An 18,625-nucleotide genomic window follows, 5' to 3' on the forward strand; every position below is an offset into this window, starting at 1 on the left:
AGGGCAAGAAGTGCTGGTGTGATCCCCTTGAGTAAAAAAGAGGATGTGCCATCCACAGCATAAGTAGTGGGGCTGACTTTAAATAAGAGCCCAGGTGAGTCTATATGGCATGAAGCAGGAGGGCCAGGAATGTGGGGGCAAATGAGGGCAGGTGGGTGATGATATGGTGGGGTCTGTGAACCGTCTCCTCTGCTTGCATCTGTTTTCTCAGGGAAGTAGGAAGCAAAGTTCTCAGCTGAGAGTGAGGCTGAGGGAAGAGATGTTGGAGGTTTGCATAGGAAAGGAATGAAATAGTCTTACAGAGTATTGGAGAAGGAATGGTCTACAGAAAGGGACAGCATCTGCAGCCCTCAGGTCAAATTCTGCCCACTGCCTGTTGTGTGGCCTGGGAGGTTAGAATGGTCTTTACATTTTTAAATGGCTGGAGAAAAAATCAAAAGAAGAAAAAATATCTTGTGGCATGTAAAAATTACATAAAATTCCATTTCAGTGTCCATAAATAAAGTGTTACCAACGCATGGCGACACTTACTTGTGTACGCATTGTCCAAGGCTGCTTTCACACTAAAATCGCCGAAAATAGTCACTGTCTGGCTCTTTACAGAAAATGTTTACCAACCCCTTGGCTACGGGAGTATAGTATGATTTCTGAAGAGAATTAAGTGTTCACTTGAGGAATGTGGTCTTGAATTTAAAATGAGATGCACCAATGTAGTTGTACGTTTGTCCTCATCTGTAAAAAAAAAAAAAAAGAGAAAGACCCTCAACTAGATGGATTGACACAGTGGCTGCAACAATGGGCTGAAACATAGCAATGATTGTTGTGAGGATGGCGCAGAACCTGGCAGAGTTTCATTCTGTTGCACATAGGGTCGCTGTGACTGGAACCGACTCGACGGCACCGAACAACGACAAATAACGCCCATAATTAGGTTACAGTTTGTTGATTTAGTTAAATGAGATTGTATATGTAGAGGGTCTAGTACATTATTGTTGTTGTTAGTTGAGGTTGGGTAGGCTCTGATTCATGGTGACTTTATGTGTAACAGAATGAAAGCTTGTCTGGTCCCGTGCCATCCTCATGATCATTGTTGCGGCTATTGTGCCAATCCATCTCATTGAGAGTTTCCCTCATTTTTGTTGGCCCTTTACTTTACCAAACATGATGTCTTTTTCTAGTGATTAGTCTTTCCTGATGACATGTCCAAAGTAGGCAAGTCAAAGTCTCACTGTCTCACTTCTAAGGATCGTTCTGGTTGTATTTCTTCTAAGACTGATTTGTTCGTTCCTTTTGGCCATCCACAGTATATTCAATATTCTTCTCCAACATCACAGTTCAAACACTTTAATTCTTCTTCTGTCTTCCTTTTTCATTGTCCAATTTTCTCATATATGTGAAGCAATTAAAAAGACCATGGCTTGGGTCAGACCCACCTTAGTCATCAAAGTGATATCTTTGCTTTTTAAAACTTTAAAGGGGTATTTTGCAGCAGATTTGCCCCATGCAATACATCCTTTGATTTCTTGACTGCTTTTTTCATAGATATTGATTATTGATCTAAATAGAGTGAAATTGTTGACAACTTCAATTTCTTCACCATTTATCATGATGTTGTTTATTGATCCAGTTGTGAGGATTTCATTTTCTTCACATTCAGATGTAATCCGTACTGTCTAGCACATACCAATAAAAATTGCCCCAAGTCTGTTCCTACTCATTGTAATCCCATATGTGTCAAAGTAGAAGTATGCTCCATAGGGTTTTCAATGGCTGATTTTCCAAAAGTGTATCACCAGGCCCTTCTTCCAAGGTGCCTCTGGGTGGACTCTAACCTCCAACCTTTCATTCCACCACCCAGGGACTCCTGTCTAGCACTTAGTAAGTACTTAATCATGTCAAAACCCCAAGGACCTACTCCCACCACTTCATCCCAGGGCTGATGTACAGTGTGGTGATGTACAGTGTGAAGATTACAATGGGATTCTGGTCAGAAAGGGATTGCTTCCTGTGCCACAGCTCCCAAACACATCTCTACCCTAAAAACCTGGGATTTTATGCATCCACATCTCCTGCGAACAGTGTACTGTGGCCCCCTCAGATGGCTGATTGACTTTCCATGAACTCCAACCCCAACACAGAGCCATTCTGACCACATGCCCTGAGTCCACATTGGGAGGCAGAGCTGTGACCCAGCAACTGTGGGTTCCAGAAGGGGAGGTTCAGGAGTCTGACTGAATAGCAGCGTTCTGGAGGTGATCCCTCCTCCCCTACTGCAGATATTCCTTTCATCAATGAGCTTCGTAAAGCAAGCACAAGGAAGAGTTTGGAGGATTTTTGTTGGCATCGTTATTTCCCATGAATGAGAATTGTCATTGCTTTCTTAAGATATTTTAGAAATTTTAATTCAGTGGCAAAAAAATAATAATTCATTATTTTCTAAATTTAATTAATGAACTAAACTGTTCTTGGTTCGTCAGATACAATCCTGTGTCTGTGATCTTTCTTGTCCTTTACACTCCTGGGATTCAACTTCTTGTCTTTTAACTCATAAAAATCTCATCAAAATGGAAATAAAATGCAATCTTGAACTTCCAAGTGAAGGCACCCACCTTGGCTCCCAGCTGTCTGAAATTAATGGCCTCTCTCCCTCACCCTCTTAGTTGGTGGAATGGTCAACCTCTCCAACTTCACTTCCTAGCCTAGTCTCTGGGCTGGGCTCTTGGACCACCTCTGCCCTGGGGGCCTCCTCACATTCTTTCCCGGATGCTCTGGGTCTTTGAGATCCTGCCCTCATTCCAGATGTTTGTCTATAGGGCTGTTCACAAATATCCCAGTTCTCCAATCTTCTAGGAATGTGGTAGGACTATGTCACTTGTTCCCACCAAAATCAGGTGAGGCCTCATGACCTTCTCAGAGCAATAAAAAATTAGTTAACATGGGCATGTCACCTCTGGGCAGAAGTTTTCAGAGGCAGTGAACACGTCACCACATTTCTTCCATCTGTGTCAGTGATGGAGGATTCACTTCGAGATGGCACCCCCATCAGACTGGGTCAGTGAATGACTGTGATGAGCAGGGAGCCCTGCAGAGAACACAAAATTCTTGTCGTGTAAGGCCACAGCATAACCTAGTCACACAAATGCACACACAGGCATACAATCTTCCCATACATGCACAAAATCCTACAGCCCCCACACACGTACACTCACATACTGCTAAAATACACACACACACACACACACACACACTTCTGCAAGCCCCACACACATACACGCACATACTTCTACAATCTTCCCATACATGCACAAAATCCTACAGCCCCCACACACGTACGCTCACATACTGCTAAAATACACACACACACAGACACACACTTCTGCAAGCCCCACACACATACATACACATACTCTTACAATCTTCACATATATGCACAAAATCCTACAACACCCCCAGGCATACACACACTCTAGCACTCTCACACACACACACACACATACTACCCTCCACACACATGCACACACACTCCTTCAATCTTCCCATACATGCAAAGATTCCTACAATCCCACGCACACGTATGCAACATGCCCCTGCAACCGCCACACATATACACCTGTGTGCACATTGCTAGCACTCCCACACACATATACATAAATACTCCTATACCCTCCATACACGTGCACACACGTACTCCTACAATCTCCCCATACATGCACAAACTTCTACAACCTCCCCGTCGCATACACTCACATATTCCTGCAACCCTCCACCCCCAACACACACGCTTATTTCTACTTCCCTCCCCAGTCCCTGGGAAGGCTTGTTTGCTCAGCATCAGCAAACCCCTGGCTCTGTGCCAGGCTGCAGGGAATGGGGATGACTAAGGTATGGCCCTGCATTAACAAAGCACACAGTAGGGAGACAGATACTTAATCGTATAAATGTATTGCAACCCCTTCCATGGGGCACAAACCACAAGGGGTAGTGTTTGATTTTGTTTTTTCAGAATCTTTTTATTAAAGTAGTATAAAACTGCCTCATCCGTACCCTGATAGTGACAGATATAACTCCAGGTTCCCAGCCTTCAGTCACTATTGTCTGCTCACGCTTTCTCTCTTGTATCCCACACACATGTGAGGGCGTACACGCGTCGGGCACTGTGCAGATGACGGCCCAGCCTCAGGAAGCTCAGGTCAGGCAGGACGGGGTGCAGAGCGGCTGACGCTGCCACAGAATGATGGGCTCTTTCTCTGTGAAGCCCTTGGGAGCACCAGCAGCCCTCAGGGAGGAGGGCTGGGCAGAGTCTGGAAGGATGAGGAGTGCTCACCAGATGGAGAGGCTGCAGAGGTTCCAGGCAAGGGATGACAGAGACAGAGAAGACTAGAGACCACCTCCTGGGCACACTTGTGTTTGGCCAGACAGGGCATGCCCTGGAGGGGGTGCAGCTGAGGTTAGGTGGGTATGGCCAATTGCACCAGGGACACCATTCATATGTGGATGGATGTGACTTGGGGGTGACGGGGGCTTGTGACTTGGTGGCCCTAAAGGGCCATCAATGTCTTGAGCTGGACAGTTACACAGTCGCGTTTGCATTTGGAGACAATTTGACCACTGTCTAGAGGGCGGAAGAGAGTTAAGACATGAGAGTGTGGTGGTCTGGCTGTGCCCAGGACAGAGGCCAGTGTGATGAGTGCGGGTCAGGTACCGCATGATAGGGATTTCAAAGTTGAGACATAGAAAAGCTGCCTCCTCGCTGCTTTGCTCCCAAAGCACCTTCACACACAACTTCCCTGGATTTCAGGACAAGATAGGACTTTGAACAGTTCCATGTTGTGTTTGAGGGACCTGGGCCTGCAGCAAGTCACAGGGCACCTACAGACACCAGAAATCAGAGTGGGGAGCCCCCAGCCCAGGAGCAGCCTTTCCCGCCCAGCAGCTGCCTTGGGGTGCAGTGCAATATCAGGAACTAGGGGAGTGACTGCCCATAAGCACGCCAGTGGGAGTTAACCAGAAAGCTGTCATCTGCATCAGGTCCTCCCACCCCAGCCCAGCCCTCGGGGAACACATGGCAGCTCAAAGGAAAGACATAAGTCTGGTGTTTTGTTCAAGCTGGTTAATTTCCATCATCCAAGTGCTAATGAAAATCCAGATCTGCCACTTCTTACTGTGTGACTTTGGGAAATGAATGTCACTTTCCTGAGCTTCTGTTTACTCATTGTACCACAGGGGTGATCTCTCCATAGTTCTGAGGATTCATGATCGTAATGTAGATAAATTACCCTACACATTGCCAGGCACAGAAGAAGTACTTAATAAAGGGTTAGCCTCCTGTAGGTCTCCTGAGTGAACAGGCTGCTGCAAGGGCCAAGGCAGGAAAGAGGGATCCTCTCTTCTCCTCGGAGCCCTTCTAGAATCCAAACTCTGGGTGAAGACCTGAGTCCAGCACCCAGGAAGCAGGTAGAGAGCTGTTCAGTTTGATGTAGACCCCCAGGCAAAGTTCTTTAAATCAGAGGTACCTCAAAGGGAGCCCAGGCCTGCAGAAATAGGGGGGTGAGAGAGGGGTGTCCATACTGATACCTCCTGCCTCCACTTACCATGTGGACCACACAAGTGTCTTCATGTCATATGTCTTCTGTGACATTGAAAAAAAAAGTTGCCATCAAGTCAACTCCAACTCATAGTAACCCCATGTGTGTCAAAGTAGAATTGTGCTGCATAGGGTTTTCAATGGCTGATTTTTTGTAAGATGATCACAAGGCTTTTCTTTCAAGGTGCCTCTGGGTGGATTCAAACAGCCAGTCTTTCAGTTAGCAGCCAAGCACTTAACCATCTGCACCACACAGGGACTCCGCTGTAACATGGAAGAGGATGGGAAATGGAGGTATAGTTCTCCCATGAACTACTGGGATTGAGAGAATAATAATAGTAACTAGCTTTTACTGGGAGTCCACAATTTGCTAGAATTTTTTTCTATAAAATATATCATCAGATAAGAAGGCAAGAAGGGACAGGAAAACTGGACAAATGGAAATGGGGAATCCGAGGTCAAGAAGGGGACAGTGTTGACACATTGCAGGGCTGGCAACCGATGTCACAGAACGATTTGTGTATTAATTGTTTAATGAGAAACTAATTTGCTCTGTAAACTTTCACCTAAAACACAATAAAAAATATATATATGTGTATATATATATGTGCGTATATATATATATATATATATATATATACGTCATCAGTCCTTGATAGAACTCCCCTTGGTAGATGTTGCCATTTCCATTTTTAGGATGAGAACACTGAAAGCCAGAGAGGTAAAGTGATGTACCCAAGGTCACACAGAGTGACACTGGCAGAGGTGGCTCTATAAGCGAGGTCTATCTGGCCACAATAAAGCCTCTATTCTTTCCACCATGCCCCCAAATTTCACACCTGGCCCCGTTGCTCCCTGTGAAGCTGTCCACAAAGTCCATCCAGGTCAGCCTCATCCCCCTCTTATCACCAGGACAATCCCCATCCCACAACAGTGAGGGAAGAGAGGCAGGAGGGCCATGCCCACCACGAGGCCTTTGCCTCAGTGTGGAGACCATCTTTTTTCTGGTTAGCTCAGCATCCAAGCACAGAAAACCCTCACCATGGGGCCCTAAAAGACTGAAGATCTCCCCTCTCCTCCCCAGGCCCTGACCCCCTGAGTCCAGGGGTATCTCTTTGGTGCTTACCGGGTGGGGCATCCATCAACACACCAGACGATGCTGGTGCCATGTGCTATGATGGGAATGAAAACACACCTCAAGGATGGAAAGGGTCATGTTAGAGTCTAACGCTGAAAAGTGGAGCTCCTGGTCAGGCAAGTTTGCCCATGTACTCTCTTCCCAAAGAGCGGGCCAGCAGAGCCTCTCTGTTCCCAGGACAGGCCCTTTTCAACACAGTTTCAGGAGGCCGCTGTCCTCCAGGGGCCTGGTATAGAGTGAGGAGGGTCCGGGATCCCTGGGGCACCCACCGACCCTGTATCCAGAGCCCATGAGGTACTGCCTTTCCCAGGTTATTTCCTGGGATTGTCCCCAGCCTCCTCCCACCAACTGAGGACACTCTTCCCATGCAGCACCTCGCTCACTGGAACCCAGCACCATATACTGGGACCCCCCACTCTGCCCTGTCCCTGCCAGCACTAGAGGGCAGGCATACTGCTCCCATTTGACTTGTAGGCAGATTGAGTTCCAAGGCGGGAAAGGAGTCGGCCCAAACTTCTCAGCATCTGGGGTCAGGGTAGAAAATGAACATCAGGGGAAGAATGAGAGCCTTCCGATTCCAGAAGATTTTCTGAGAAAATCCTGCACTCACAGACCCAGCACCAAGGGGTAATAGAAGGCAGGGGGGACCGAGAAATGTCATGTGGCTTCTAGCCCTGCTCCTGTCCAGGTAGTAAGGGATGCCCAAGGCCATGGCAGCTCTGGGGGAGCTTAAGGCTAAATAATGAAAAGGCACCTGTATTCCTCCCTGTCTGGAAAGAAGAAGGTTCAGGGTAGCCCTCCTGAAGGATGTGATGTTGGGGTTTGGAAGGACTTATAGGAGTTTACCCAGGAGAACAAGCGGGAAGAGAAATTCAAAAGAAGAAACAGCATTTGAAAATGCATGAAAAGCCTGGTGCTGCTCATGGAACCGTAAAATGTTTGATCAGTCCAGAGTGCAATTGTGGAAGCTGACTGCCACACATTTCTCCTGCAGAGCGGCTGGTAGGGTCTGTCAACCTTTCGGTTAGCAGCCGAGTGCTTAACCACTGTGCCACAAGGGCTCCTTAGGGCGAGGACAGAGGTCAGCTATAGGGAGGTGTGTAGTAATCACAGCCAAGGAGAATGCAGCGGCTGCTTAAAACAAGTCCCATTGCAGGTTCCTCCTGGGGGAGACGGTAGAGACTGGAGGATGTGAGCCTGACAGGGAAATGTGGGGGCGGGGCATGTCATTCAAGCTCACAGCACCCTCTTCACGACTCTTAGAGGCAGATCTCAGAGAGGCAGAGTCTCCAGGGAGGCCGAGTCTAGTGTCCAGGAGCCTGCAGGGCCCTGTCACCTTGCCCACACACCCTCTCTCTCTAGGAAGTGCTCTGACCACATCTTAGCCTCCAAGTAGGGGAAGGTGCTGGAAAGAAGAGGTGGGAGGGCCCAGGAGGTCTTGACTGCTGGGAAAAGTGCCTGGACTTTCTGCCAGCCCAGCACGTCCCTGCCACCCTGCCAGCATGTGGCCAGAAGGGTCCACTGGACCTCAGATTCCTCGTATGAGAACTGAGAAACAAAGCTCCCAGCTCCCAGAGGTGACCTGGGCTGAGGACAAGGGGCTCAGAGGGCACCCAGCAAACAGCTGCGCCTTCCAGGAGCACAGACTTGTCCCCTCCCCAGTAGAGGGGCCAGCACCTTCGGGGTCCTGGGCTGAGAGGTGAGAGATCCAAGCCTGGAGCTTTCACTCTCCTGGTCTGCATGCCACAAGCTGGCCTGTGGTCCCTCCTGCACCCACTCCTTCATCACAGCATGCCACTATCAGATGGGCTGTGGGCTCACACACGCACAAAGGGTTTTCTACTGTTCAAAAGCAGTCTCTGGCCGGCACTCTCCCTGGGCTTGGCAGCAGTGAGGCAGCCTGCTGGGCTCAGAGGGCAGCTCACTCGCCAATCGCTGCTCCTGCTGCTCCCCAAGGATGGTTGGGGGGTAGGGGTGGGGGTCTGCAGGCCCGGACTTCTGCTCCTTCTGGCCCAGAGTGCCCTGTCGGGTGGCGGGGGGAAGGGGGAGCAAGTGGAGACGTCAGGGCCGAGAGGTGTGTGCTGGAAAAAACTTCCATTGCAGTGTAATCTGTGGGCCCCTTGCAGGGCAGGGAGCAAAACCAGGTCCAGAGAGGCTGAGAGACCTCAGACATCCCGGACCTGCTGCCCCTTGGCCTCAGCTGAGGGTCATTACTGACTGCTCGGCCCCCAGCCCAGCGGCAAGTGGGTGGCGCCAGCAAAGGACCTGTGGACCGGACAGTCCCGCAGTACACCACTGACTCCCCCGGTTCCCAGACCCACTGTCACAGCTGGGAGCTTGGGTCCTGGTAACACCAGTGACCTGGCAGCTCCATCACCCTAACCCTCTCCTGCCCCCTCCCAGCTCCTTAGCCAAGGGATCAGGACCTAACAGGTTATGCCCCCTACTCCTCCCCGTAGCATTCCTCCGCTGGCCTCATCGCCTCTCTCCTGGACCCCGGGGTGCGGGAGCCCCCTGCTGGCCACAAGTGGAAGCCCACTCTGCTCACCGAGGCTGCCCAGGCTCCTCCCCTATCTGCACCTTTAGATGGCCCTTCAATTGGCAATCAGTTGTGTCTGAGCCCTGCCAGTCTCTCCAGGCTCATCTCCCACCACTCACCTCCTTCTCCTCAAGACCCACTAAACCACCCACAAAAAAAAAACAATTGCCATTGAGAAGATTCCTGCTCTGACCCAGACAGAGTAGAACTGCCCCATAGGGTTTCCAAGGAGCAGCTGGTGGGTTCAAACTGCAGACCATTTAGTTAGCAGCCTGAGCTCTTAACCCTATGCCACCAGAGTTCCACCCACAGGTGAGCCCTTCTTCTTCCCCATCCCTCTTGCTCTCCTCCTGCCCCTCCCACCTCACACTTTCATCCCCTCCAGGAGATTGCCCACTTCCCCTCCTTCGCCCTTCAGGATTCAGAGGTAGCATTCCCCTCCCCTCGGGCTCCTGGATGTGGCTGTGACAGCATACCCTCAGGGTGGTCTGTATTTTCTTCTGACTCCCCGGTATCTGGCCCTTGACATCTACTTATAAGACCCAGTAGTCTCCGGATCCCAGGAGGGATTCCCCCTTGGGCCTGAACCCCTGGAGAGCTGCTCCAGGCCTGGGCAGCCCACAGCTGAAGGCCCTGTGTCTACTCCCCAGGGCCTGTCTCAGCGGCTTTCTGGAGGGGCTCAAGCTGCTGAGACAGCTCTGAAGTCCATGCTGTCCTTGAGTAGCTCAGAGTTCAGTTTATTGTTATATTCAGAGTTAGTCCCATATGAACGAGTCAGTGGGGGCCCAGCCCTAGCCCTATATGACACTCTGATGGAGACACCCAGGCCTGTTCTAGACAGAGGAGGGGCTCATGGGTGGGAGACAGCATGTGTGCATGTGTGTGAGCATGTGTGCGTGTGTGTGCATGTATGTGGGCATGCATGGGCATGTGTGGGTGGGTATGTGCGTGTGTGATGTGTATGTGTTTTCTGGGGTTATATCAAGGGGCTGAGTTAAGTGAGAGGATAATTTGCTCTCATCACTCCTTCCTGAAACCACTGAATTAACACTGGGATGGTGGGGAGGAAGAAATGAGGGGAGGCATCTATAGAAATACTAATGGAGAGTTAAAAGAAAAAAAAACCTTTGCCATCAAGTCAATTCTGACTCATAGCGACCCTATAGGACAGAGTAGAACTGCCCCATAGGGTTTACATGAGTGGCTGGTAGGTATGAGCTGCTGACCTTTCGATTAGCAGCCATAGCTCTTAACCACTGCACCACCAGGGCTCCCAATGGAGAGTAGCAGAGGAGTTTTTCTTCTCAGACCACCATTTCTTAGCTCTGTGTCTTTGGGCAAGTTCCTTACCTCTCTGAGCCTCTGTTTTCTCTTCTGTAAAATGTCAATAACCACACGGACCTCAGAGGGTCACCCCAGAGGGTTACATAAGATACTGGCGTGAGGCACCTGGGCTGTGCTGGCACTCGGTAGGGCTCAGTGCCCATGGCCGACCTTGAGCCCACGGCCCAACAGGAAAGGGGAAGTTGAATACCCAGCCACCCAGGAAGGGAGCACAAAGAAGTGTGACTTGAGGCAAACATTCCACCCATACTTCACCCAGGAGATCGAGAGCCCTGCCGGGCTCAGCTCAGCGCTGGGAACTTGTAAATTAAGTGTTATTATGTAAAGTGCATAAGTGATTTTCAGTATAATTAAGATGGATGGCTCTAATAATCCTGCAGGGCCCAATTCTGAGCCACATTACCAGGCATTGATGGGGAGTTTTTGTGAACTTTGCTTCAGTGAGCACTGAAGCGCATTAAAGCAAGTGCATGGAAGTCAAAGTCCTCAAGCCAGTTGCCCTGGACCAACGCCAGAAGGGCCTTAAATCAAAGCCCCAGAGGAATGCTGCAGAACCTTCGTGTCCCAGGGAAGTCATCCTCCATCCTCATCTCTGCGGAAGTTTACCTAGCAGAGAACCGTGTTCCCTCAGGGCTGGGGAAGTCCCCGTTCTCCTCCCTCCAGCGGGTGTCCTGTTGTGTCCGTTTTGGGGGCCCCCCACCTTCACCCCAAGCTGAGATAGGCAGGCTGTTTCCCAACTCCCCTAAAGCCAGACTGAATGACATTCCACCCCTTCCTAGGAAGGCCGTTCTTCCCCTCACTTCCTTATGGGCTGCACCCATGGGAGGGTCACCGGGACCAGGGCTGGATGCTGCCCTGCACCCGTGGGGTCCACCAAACCTCTGGGCCTCCTGTCTTCTAGAGCTGGAGCACACAGGCAGAGCCTGGAGTCACTGCCTTGCTCTGCCCTTTACCAACTGGGTGGGCTTGGACAAGGCACTATAATCTCCCTAAACCTCAGTTTCCCCATCTGGATAAAGGAGATAGAACCTCACATGGTTTGAAGACTGCAGACAATAATGTCTATAAAGCTCTGTAGTTTCGGCTCCCATTCTCTCCTCCCTCCCCCATCCATGAGTCTGCCTGGGTCTGAAGTTGGGTGGGAATGGAAGGGGTAGGAGGGACCATGCTCCAAAGAGTGTAATTCTTTGCCCCTACAGAGCATGCCTGGAGTTGGAGACGTAGATGGGAATGCAAGAGAGGGAGAAGACAAAGAAAGATAAGTTCAGCTATAGCCATTCAGTCCGTCCAAGCCTGGCTCTGCCAGATGGGGCCTCCTTGCTACAGAGGGGTCTTCAGTGGCAGTGGCTCCAGCCCTGGCTCCACCCGAGTCCTGTGTCATCCGCTGATCTGTTGTGGATTATACCGTTATGATGCATAGGCTTTTCATTGGCTGATTTTGAAAGTAGATTGCCAGGCTTTACTTCCTAGTCCATCTTAGTCTTAGTCTGGAATATCCTCTGAAACCTGTTCAGCATCATAGCAACATGGAAGACTCCACTGTCAGACAGGTGATGGCTGCACATGAGATGCAATGACCAGGAATGGAATGCTCACCTCCTGCATGGAAGGTGAGAATTCTACCATGGACCACCAGTGTCCCACCCTCTAGTGCCTCCTAGGGGCTTAAATATTCTGCAATCTTCCCACCAAGAGTCACATCTGCTCAGTCAAACCCTCTGGGGAAAGCGGGACGCCTGAAAGACTCAGAACGGTTTAGATCCTGCCTCACCCTGTGGCTCCTAGCTGTGTGGCCCTGGCGGGTCACTGCTCCCCCTCTGCCCTGGTTTCTGCATGTATAAAGCAAGAACAGGAACACCCACTTGCACGAGGTCACCCATGCAATGGGCCTCACAAACAAAGCCCCTGGTCCTTTTCTCCACCTGTCTCAGCTGCCCCTTACTACAAGAGTTCAGTGGGAGGGGACGCTAGGGAGAGGATAGGACCAGGGCCAGTAGCTGCTCCCAAGCGTGTCTTCTTTGGATCACCTGAGGACATGACAATGCTCTAGGCTGCAGCTTTGTGTGGGTTCAAAACCCTTTTAAAATGTACACTCTTATAAATGGCATTTGATGGTAAAGATTCACAAGATAGAAGAATAAAATTATTCAACCGGCATGTAAATCTTGGAGTCAGAGAGACCTGGGTTTTATCCACTGTTTCCTCCCTGTTGGCCTGCAGCTGCAACTCCTGGCCCCTGTGCACATCATGCCCCCACCCGTCAAAGGGACAGACAAGCTCACATTTTCCTCACAGGTGGGGTCTCGCAGATTAGTCATCCAACATGGCCGCGTCTCCCTGTCCCAATCCTCAGGAGAATTGCTGTCTCCAGCCACCCTATGAGAAACATCTTTGAGGCTGGGAGACTGCATGACTAGATCTGAGTGGGGGCAGCATCTGTCCCTTCTCAACCAGAGTCTTGACTACTACTCTGGCAGCCCCTCCAGCATTCTCATCATTTGGCATGGTGACCAGCAATATCTGAGTGAAGAGTGCTCCTCCAACCCAGTCTCTGAGGGGCTGTGATGAGCAGAGACATCCATCAGCCCATCACGGACAAGTGACATAAAAGAGGAATAAACCCTTGTAGTTTTGTTAAGCCACTGGGATTCAGGGGTGTTTGTTACTGCACCAAGCCTTGCCTATCCCAACTGATACATAACTGTAGAGATGGAATGGACATGTGCATAAAGCCCCCACACAGCAGGTGCTCAGAATGAAGTGGAAGCTGGGCCCCTGATGCATACGATGTAGAGTAAAGCCCCTTACTCCACAGCCAGCAAGTCAGATACCCCTGCAGGTGGGACACACACTCTTGCCTATGTAAGTGACAGACGACAGATTTTTTTCCTAAAAGTCACCTGTGGCTAAGAAGGTGGTGAGGACACATAGTCTCTTGGCTCGAGTTAGGGGGAGAGGGAAGAGGCACAGAAATGCTCAGGAGCTGAGAGTAGAGGTACCCCAGACTAGAACCTCCTTGCTCACCACTGTGCTGGGAATCTCCCATCAGAAAACCAATTCCACAGTTGTGTTGACTCCCTAAGTGGGCAGAAGAGAATAAGTCTGGAGTGCAGGCAGGCGAGAATCGCTCAGGAAACACGGAAGGCAAGGAAGCAGGAGCAGGAGATGACATATCTCACCACCCAGCAAGGCCTCTGGCAGGGCCTTTCCTCTCCTGCCCTCCAGCTGGCTGCCGAGCCAGCGGCCCAAACCAAAAAACAATAATAACTGCCACTAACCACTAACTGAGCGTCTACTTCGGGCAGACAGTGTGCCATGTGCATTCATTTCTGTCCACACATTATCCTCATCACAAGTCCTGAGAGAAGGCACACCCCTCCCAGGGCTGTTGGATGAGGTCATGTCCCATCATCTCTGTGGGGTTCCTGCCATAGCCCTTGGCAAGCAGCAGACACCAAATAAATGGTGTTTTGCAGATACGTGGGGAGGCCGCAGGAACTTTGCAAAGGTCAGCACTTGGGAAAGCTCGCCCAGCAGCCATAGGTATGGGCTTCCCCTCTATCATAAGGCCTCTCCTTGGGCCCCCAAAAGTCTCCATGGCACCCAGCCCACAGCAGCCCACTTTTCCCAGCCTCCGATGCTAAGTAGATGGCCATTTGCTCTGGCCCAGAGTGATTAATTTCCAATGCCCTACTGCCTTGCAGATGCTTAAATGACTGTATGCAAATGCAAATGCCAGTGGCAGTCAGCTCCAGTGATCTGTGTGGCTGGCCATGAAGTGAGAACACACCCTGAGTGTACACAAAGGGCTGTGGGTACAGTGTGTGCAGCTCCCAACGGGAGGAAGTTCAGTGCTATTGCCCAATGCCTTGTATCTAATAATGATGCCAAGGAGACCACCAATGGGCTTCTTTGCCACCTGGCCAGACACTCTGCAGGCTCCCTTGCAACCAACTCTATCCTCTAGCACCCCAGCACGCAGGTCTCCAGCAGGCGGATTACCATTGATTATGCATGTGTGATGCCATCGGTGCTTTAAGCACAGTGTCTGACATATGGCACGTGCTTAATAATGCTTAGCTACCGTTATTTGGCAACTGGGTTGACTGTATCTGAGTTCTTCCAGAGAAGGGAAAGAACCTAGCCCTGAGCATCTGCATTATGTTAAGCACTTGGCATACATCTTCACAACATCTCCAGAAGATGGTACTGTGATTACCACATTTTTAAAGTTGAAGAAACTGAGGCTCAGAGACATTAAAAAAAAATGGGCCAAGATCACAGCAAAGAAATATCAGAGTAAATTCAGAAAAAAGACTGCATGCACAGTCTTCTTTCGTCAACCTTTCCCACGAGGAGGGAGTGTTATAATGAACATGGCCTTCCTTTTCTCCCCACCTCCCTTGCTTCTTGGACAGCAGTGAGGGGATGGAAGTGGTCACAATGTCCATTCAACTGGTGGTCTGGGCCTGTGATCCCCGGCGTGGCTGACTGGGTCTGCATAATCAGTGTCCACTGGTCACTGGTCTTCAGGCACAAGGCCCTGGGACCAGGAACTTGCAGGCAGGAATAAATCACTCCTACTTTTCCCTTATGTCCTGACCCAGCTGTCTAATCCTGCTTTGCAGAGAGCCCTCAACTATGTGCACCATTCATAAAACGGGGTCCTTTTTCCTGCTGATGGCACATCTTGGTGTTGTACTCACTGCGTAGAGACCCTTGTTCCAGTTATCTTCTGCTGAGTAAAGAGCACAGTCCAGGGGATGGCTTTTCTCTGTTCCATAATGTCTTAACTGGGAAGGTTGAATGACTGGGGCTAGAATCATCCAACGGCTTCTTCATTCACAAGTCTGTATGACTCTCAGGGTGGACTCAGAGGGGACTATAGACTAGAGCTCCTACACACGGCCTCTTCATGTGACTTGGGCTTCCTCGCAGCATGGCAGCTGGGTTCCAAGGGAAAGGGTTCCAAGAGTCAGCATTCAGAGCAGGAAATTTTCAACAGTGCCAGTGGAAAAAATGACTGCAAGACTTTTTCTGACTGAGTCTTAGAATCACAAAGAGTCATTCCTACTGTGTTCTATTAATTACAAGTAAGTCACTAAGACCAACCCAGATCAAAAGGAGGGAGACTGATGGGGGAGTGACCAGTCACACTGTAGAAGAGGATGTGGAAGGGAGATGTTGCTGCAGTCTTCTTTGGGAGAGCTCCATCTGCCACACCCTATAACGGAGGAGGTGTAATTAGCAAGATTCAGGAACTAAACATTGCTAACCCCACTACAGTGTCCTAACTGCCATACCACCTTGCCCCAGCCAGAGATCACTATGCAGAGTCCTGCCTGTCTGGACAGAGAGCTGTTACCCAACTGTACCAGGAAGCTCTAGACCCTCTGTGGCGTCACTAGCCCCAAGGCGTGTGTGTTGGAGGCCTGAGCCTTACTCTTCCCAGACATGGCAAACACATACTAGCAGAGGAGGATGTTGGCAAGTTTGCTCAGGGATCCCCTTTATTCTTCAAAGACACCCACATTCCCTGGCATTGGCCACATGCTCTTGACCTCAGGTGTTGACCACGGCAGCCTCGATTGTCAGTTTGTCAGAGAGGAGGAAGATGCTCTCTTCCCAGCTCTATCCCAGAGGCCCTGGCCTGCCCTGAGCAAACCCCACACCAACAACCCAATGCATCCACAATGGGGTGGGAACAACCAATGCTGGGGGCTTCTCTCTGACCCTGCTTCTCTAAGGAAAGCAAATACTCCATTTGGGAGCTAGAGCCTCATCCTATCCAGACCACCTTGGGCCAGCGTAAATACAGTCATAGTCATAGCTGTCACATTGACCTTAGCATTCAGATCTCGCTGCAATACTTCTGTAAAGGCCCCAATACTTCTGTAAAGACCCCATGTTTGGGGAATGGTCTGCCCCTATGCCTCCCATCCAGGCTGCCTAAGTAAAAGCCTTGGGCCCAGAACATTCTCTGATAAGGAAGCTGGGAACTGAGTCGCCTTTTCTCTCCCAGTTCCTTCTCCTTATCAGAGAAGCCTTCTCTCTGTTCTTGGCACACAGTAACTGTCTCTGTCTCTTGCACATGCAAGGGCACCATACAGCACCTGGCCAACCCCACAGAGAGAGAACAGGGTCTCTCATACTACGTCACCAGAGGGGGAACATGCCAGATTTTAAGAGTCAGCCTTGTGGGGTGGACTAAAGGGGAAACAGGCTTTGTTTGGGCACCCTCATGTGGCCTGCTAGTTCACTACATTTTGCATTCTTATGTAAGCCCCTGGCATGAAGCCACTATTGTTCACCACTACTGTAAAACCTCAGCCCTCCCACTGAGGGATGTGGAGATCTGCTCTGGTCCTGCTGCCACCCAGGACTTGCCCTCGTATGTAAGTCTTCTTAATACACTCCTTTGCTGCCACACTGGAGTTGCCCACCTCTTTCTTTGGTCTCTGGGCACCCTCCATTTTTGGAGACAAATTTCACATTACTGGTCCATACCTGGGCACCTCCTGAGGAAGAACTCATTGTGAGAAACAAAGAGGAGATAAACACCCCTGATTCAAGAACCCTGCCCATATCCATTAAAAGAGAAGAAGTTGTAAGTACTGAGAGCAGGGCCTCAGAGTCACGGCAGAGTCTCAGGGCACAAGCATTAGAGGGACAATTTCCCTTCCTCTCCAGGCCAGTCTTTAGAGCTCAAGGGTTGCAGAAGGGCAATTGGGAGTCCCAGCATCCCTTGCATCCCCAGTAAAGAACATGGGGTGGGACATCACAGGGGAGTCCCTGTCCACAGAGAAGACAGAAGTCCCTGTTAGCAGCAGGAGCTGTGCTCCTGGCCTTATGGGGACATCACCTGAGCACTGCCCAGCTAATAGTATAGAGGAGCCATGGGAACTGAGACCTTGCAAAGAGGAGACAACCCACAGAAACGTCATTGTAATTGTGACCCCAGTTTCAGAAACAAGCTGGTAAGGTCTGAAGAGAGCACAGGTTCCACCAGATTTTAATGGCATTTTAAATCAACAGTGGAAAGCCTGTTACAAATCAGTGCAACACTAATTGCCTAATGAAAACCACAAAAGTGGGCTGTCATGGAGCTCAGAGGACTTGGAAACCTGAGGAGGCTCCACAGAGGCAGGAGCTGAACTCAGTGACCATAAAGTGGGACAAAATTTGGAAGGAAAGGAAAATGAGTATGGGTGGAGATCACCAGTCTACAGAACACAAGGCTGGGACTTGAAACCTCATCAGATTCCTCCTAGCCCCAGGAAAGAGTGAACAGCCACACTGAGACCTGGTCATAACCACACCCAGCTCTGGCCCCACAAGGTTCTCAGGGAGCAGCAGGGGGATGGCCAGAGGGGCCCCCACCAGGAGTGCTGCTCAAGGGCTCCTCATCTGCAATCCCTTTGCCCAGCAGCAGGGGTGGCCAGGTAGTGTTCTACTGATCCCTGAACTTTCCTCCTTGGGAACTGAAGGACCATGACTTTAACCTTTCCCCAGAAGAAGTATTTCACTTTAAATTCCTCCTGATTATAGTCAAAATTCTTCTGATGACCATTAAAATTACATGAGTGGCTTCATGCAATTTTAATGTTCTCTGCCAACAAATTCTGCAGGAGAAATCCCCCCAGGGGTCCCCACTGATCATTCTCAGTAGATACAACAAAACATTTCAAGGCACAAGTTTTAACCAGAAAGAAAATGAAATGAATATTTCATTTATGATGAGTCATCTGGAGATGATTTTTTTTTTTTAATTTTTTTATTAAGAATTCAAACAACTAAATCCATGTAAAGGCATTGACCAACCGATACCAACTTTCTGGATTTCTCAAACACCCTTTCAACTAACGTTCCTTGTAACAACTGGGCAGAATTTAAAGGTCAGTGACCTGTAAGATGGTCTTGCCAACCAAGTAAGTTAGTCTGGTTGTGGGCTTTGCTGAGATAGATGTTTCGTAATGCTCCACTTGTCCCTAAATTTCTCACTCTCACTGTCCTAACATCC

The sequence above is a fragment of the Trichechus manatus genome, unplaced genomic scaffold, assembly GCF_000243295.1.
Source record: "Trichechus manatus latirostris isolate Lorelei unplaced genomic scaffold, TriManLat1.0 scaffold00179, whole genome shotgun sequence".
In the NCBI taxonomy this organism is placed as follows: Eukaryota; Metazoa; Chordata; class Mammalia; order Sirenia; family Trichechidae; genus Trichechus; species Trichechus manatus.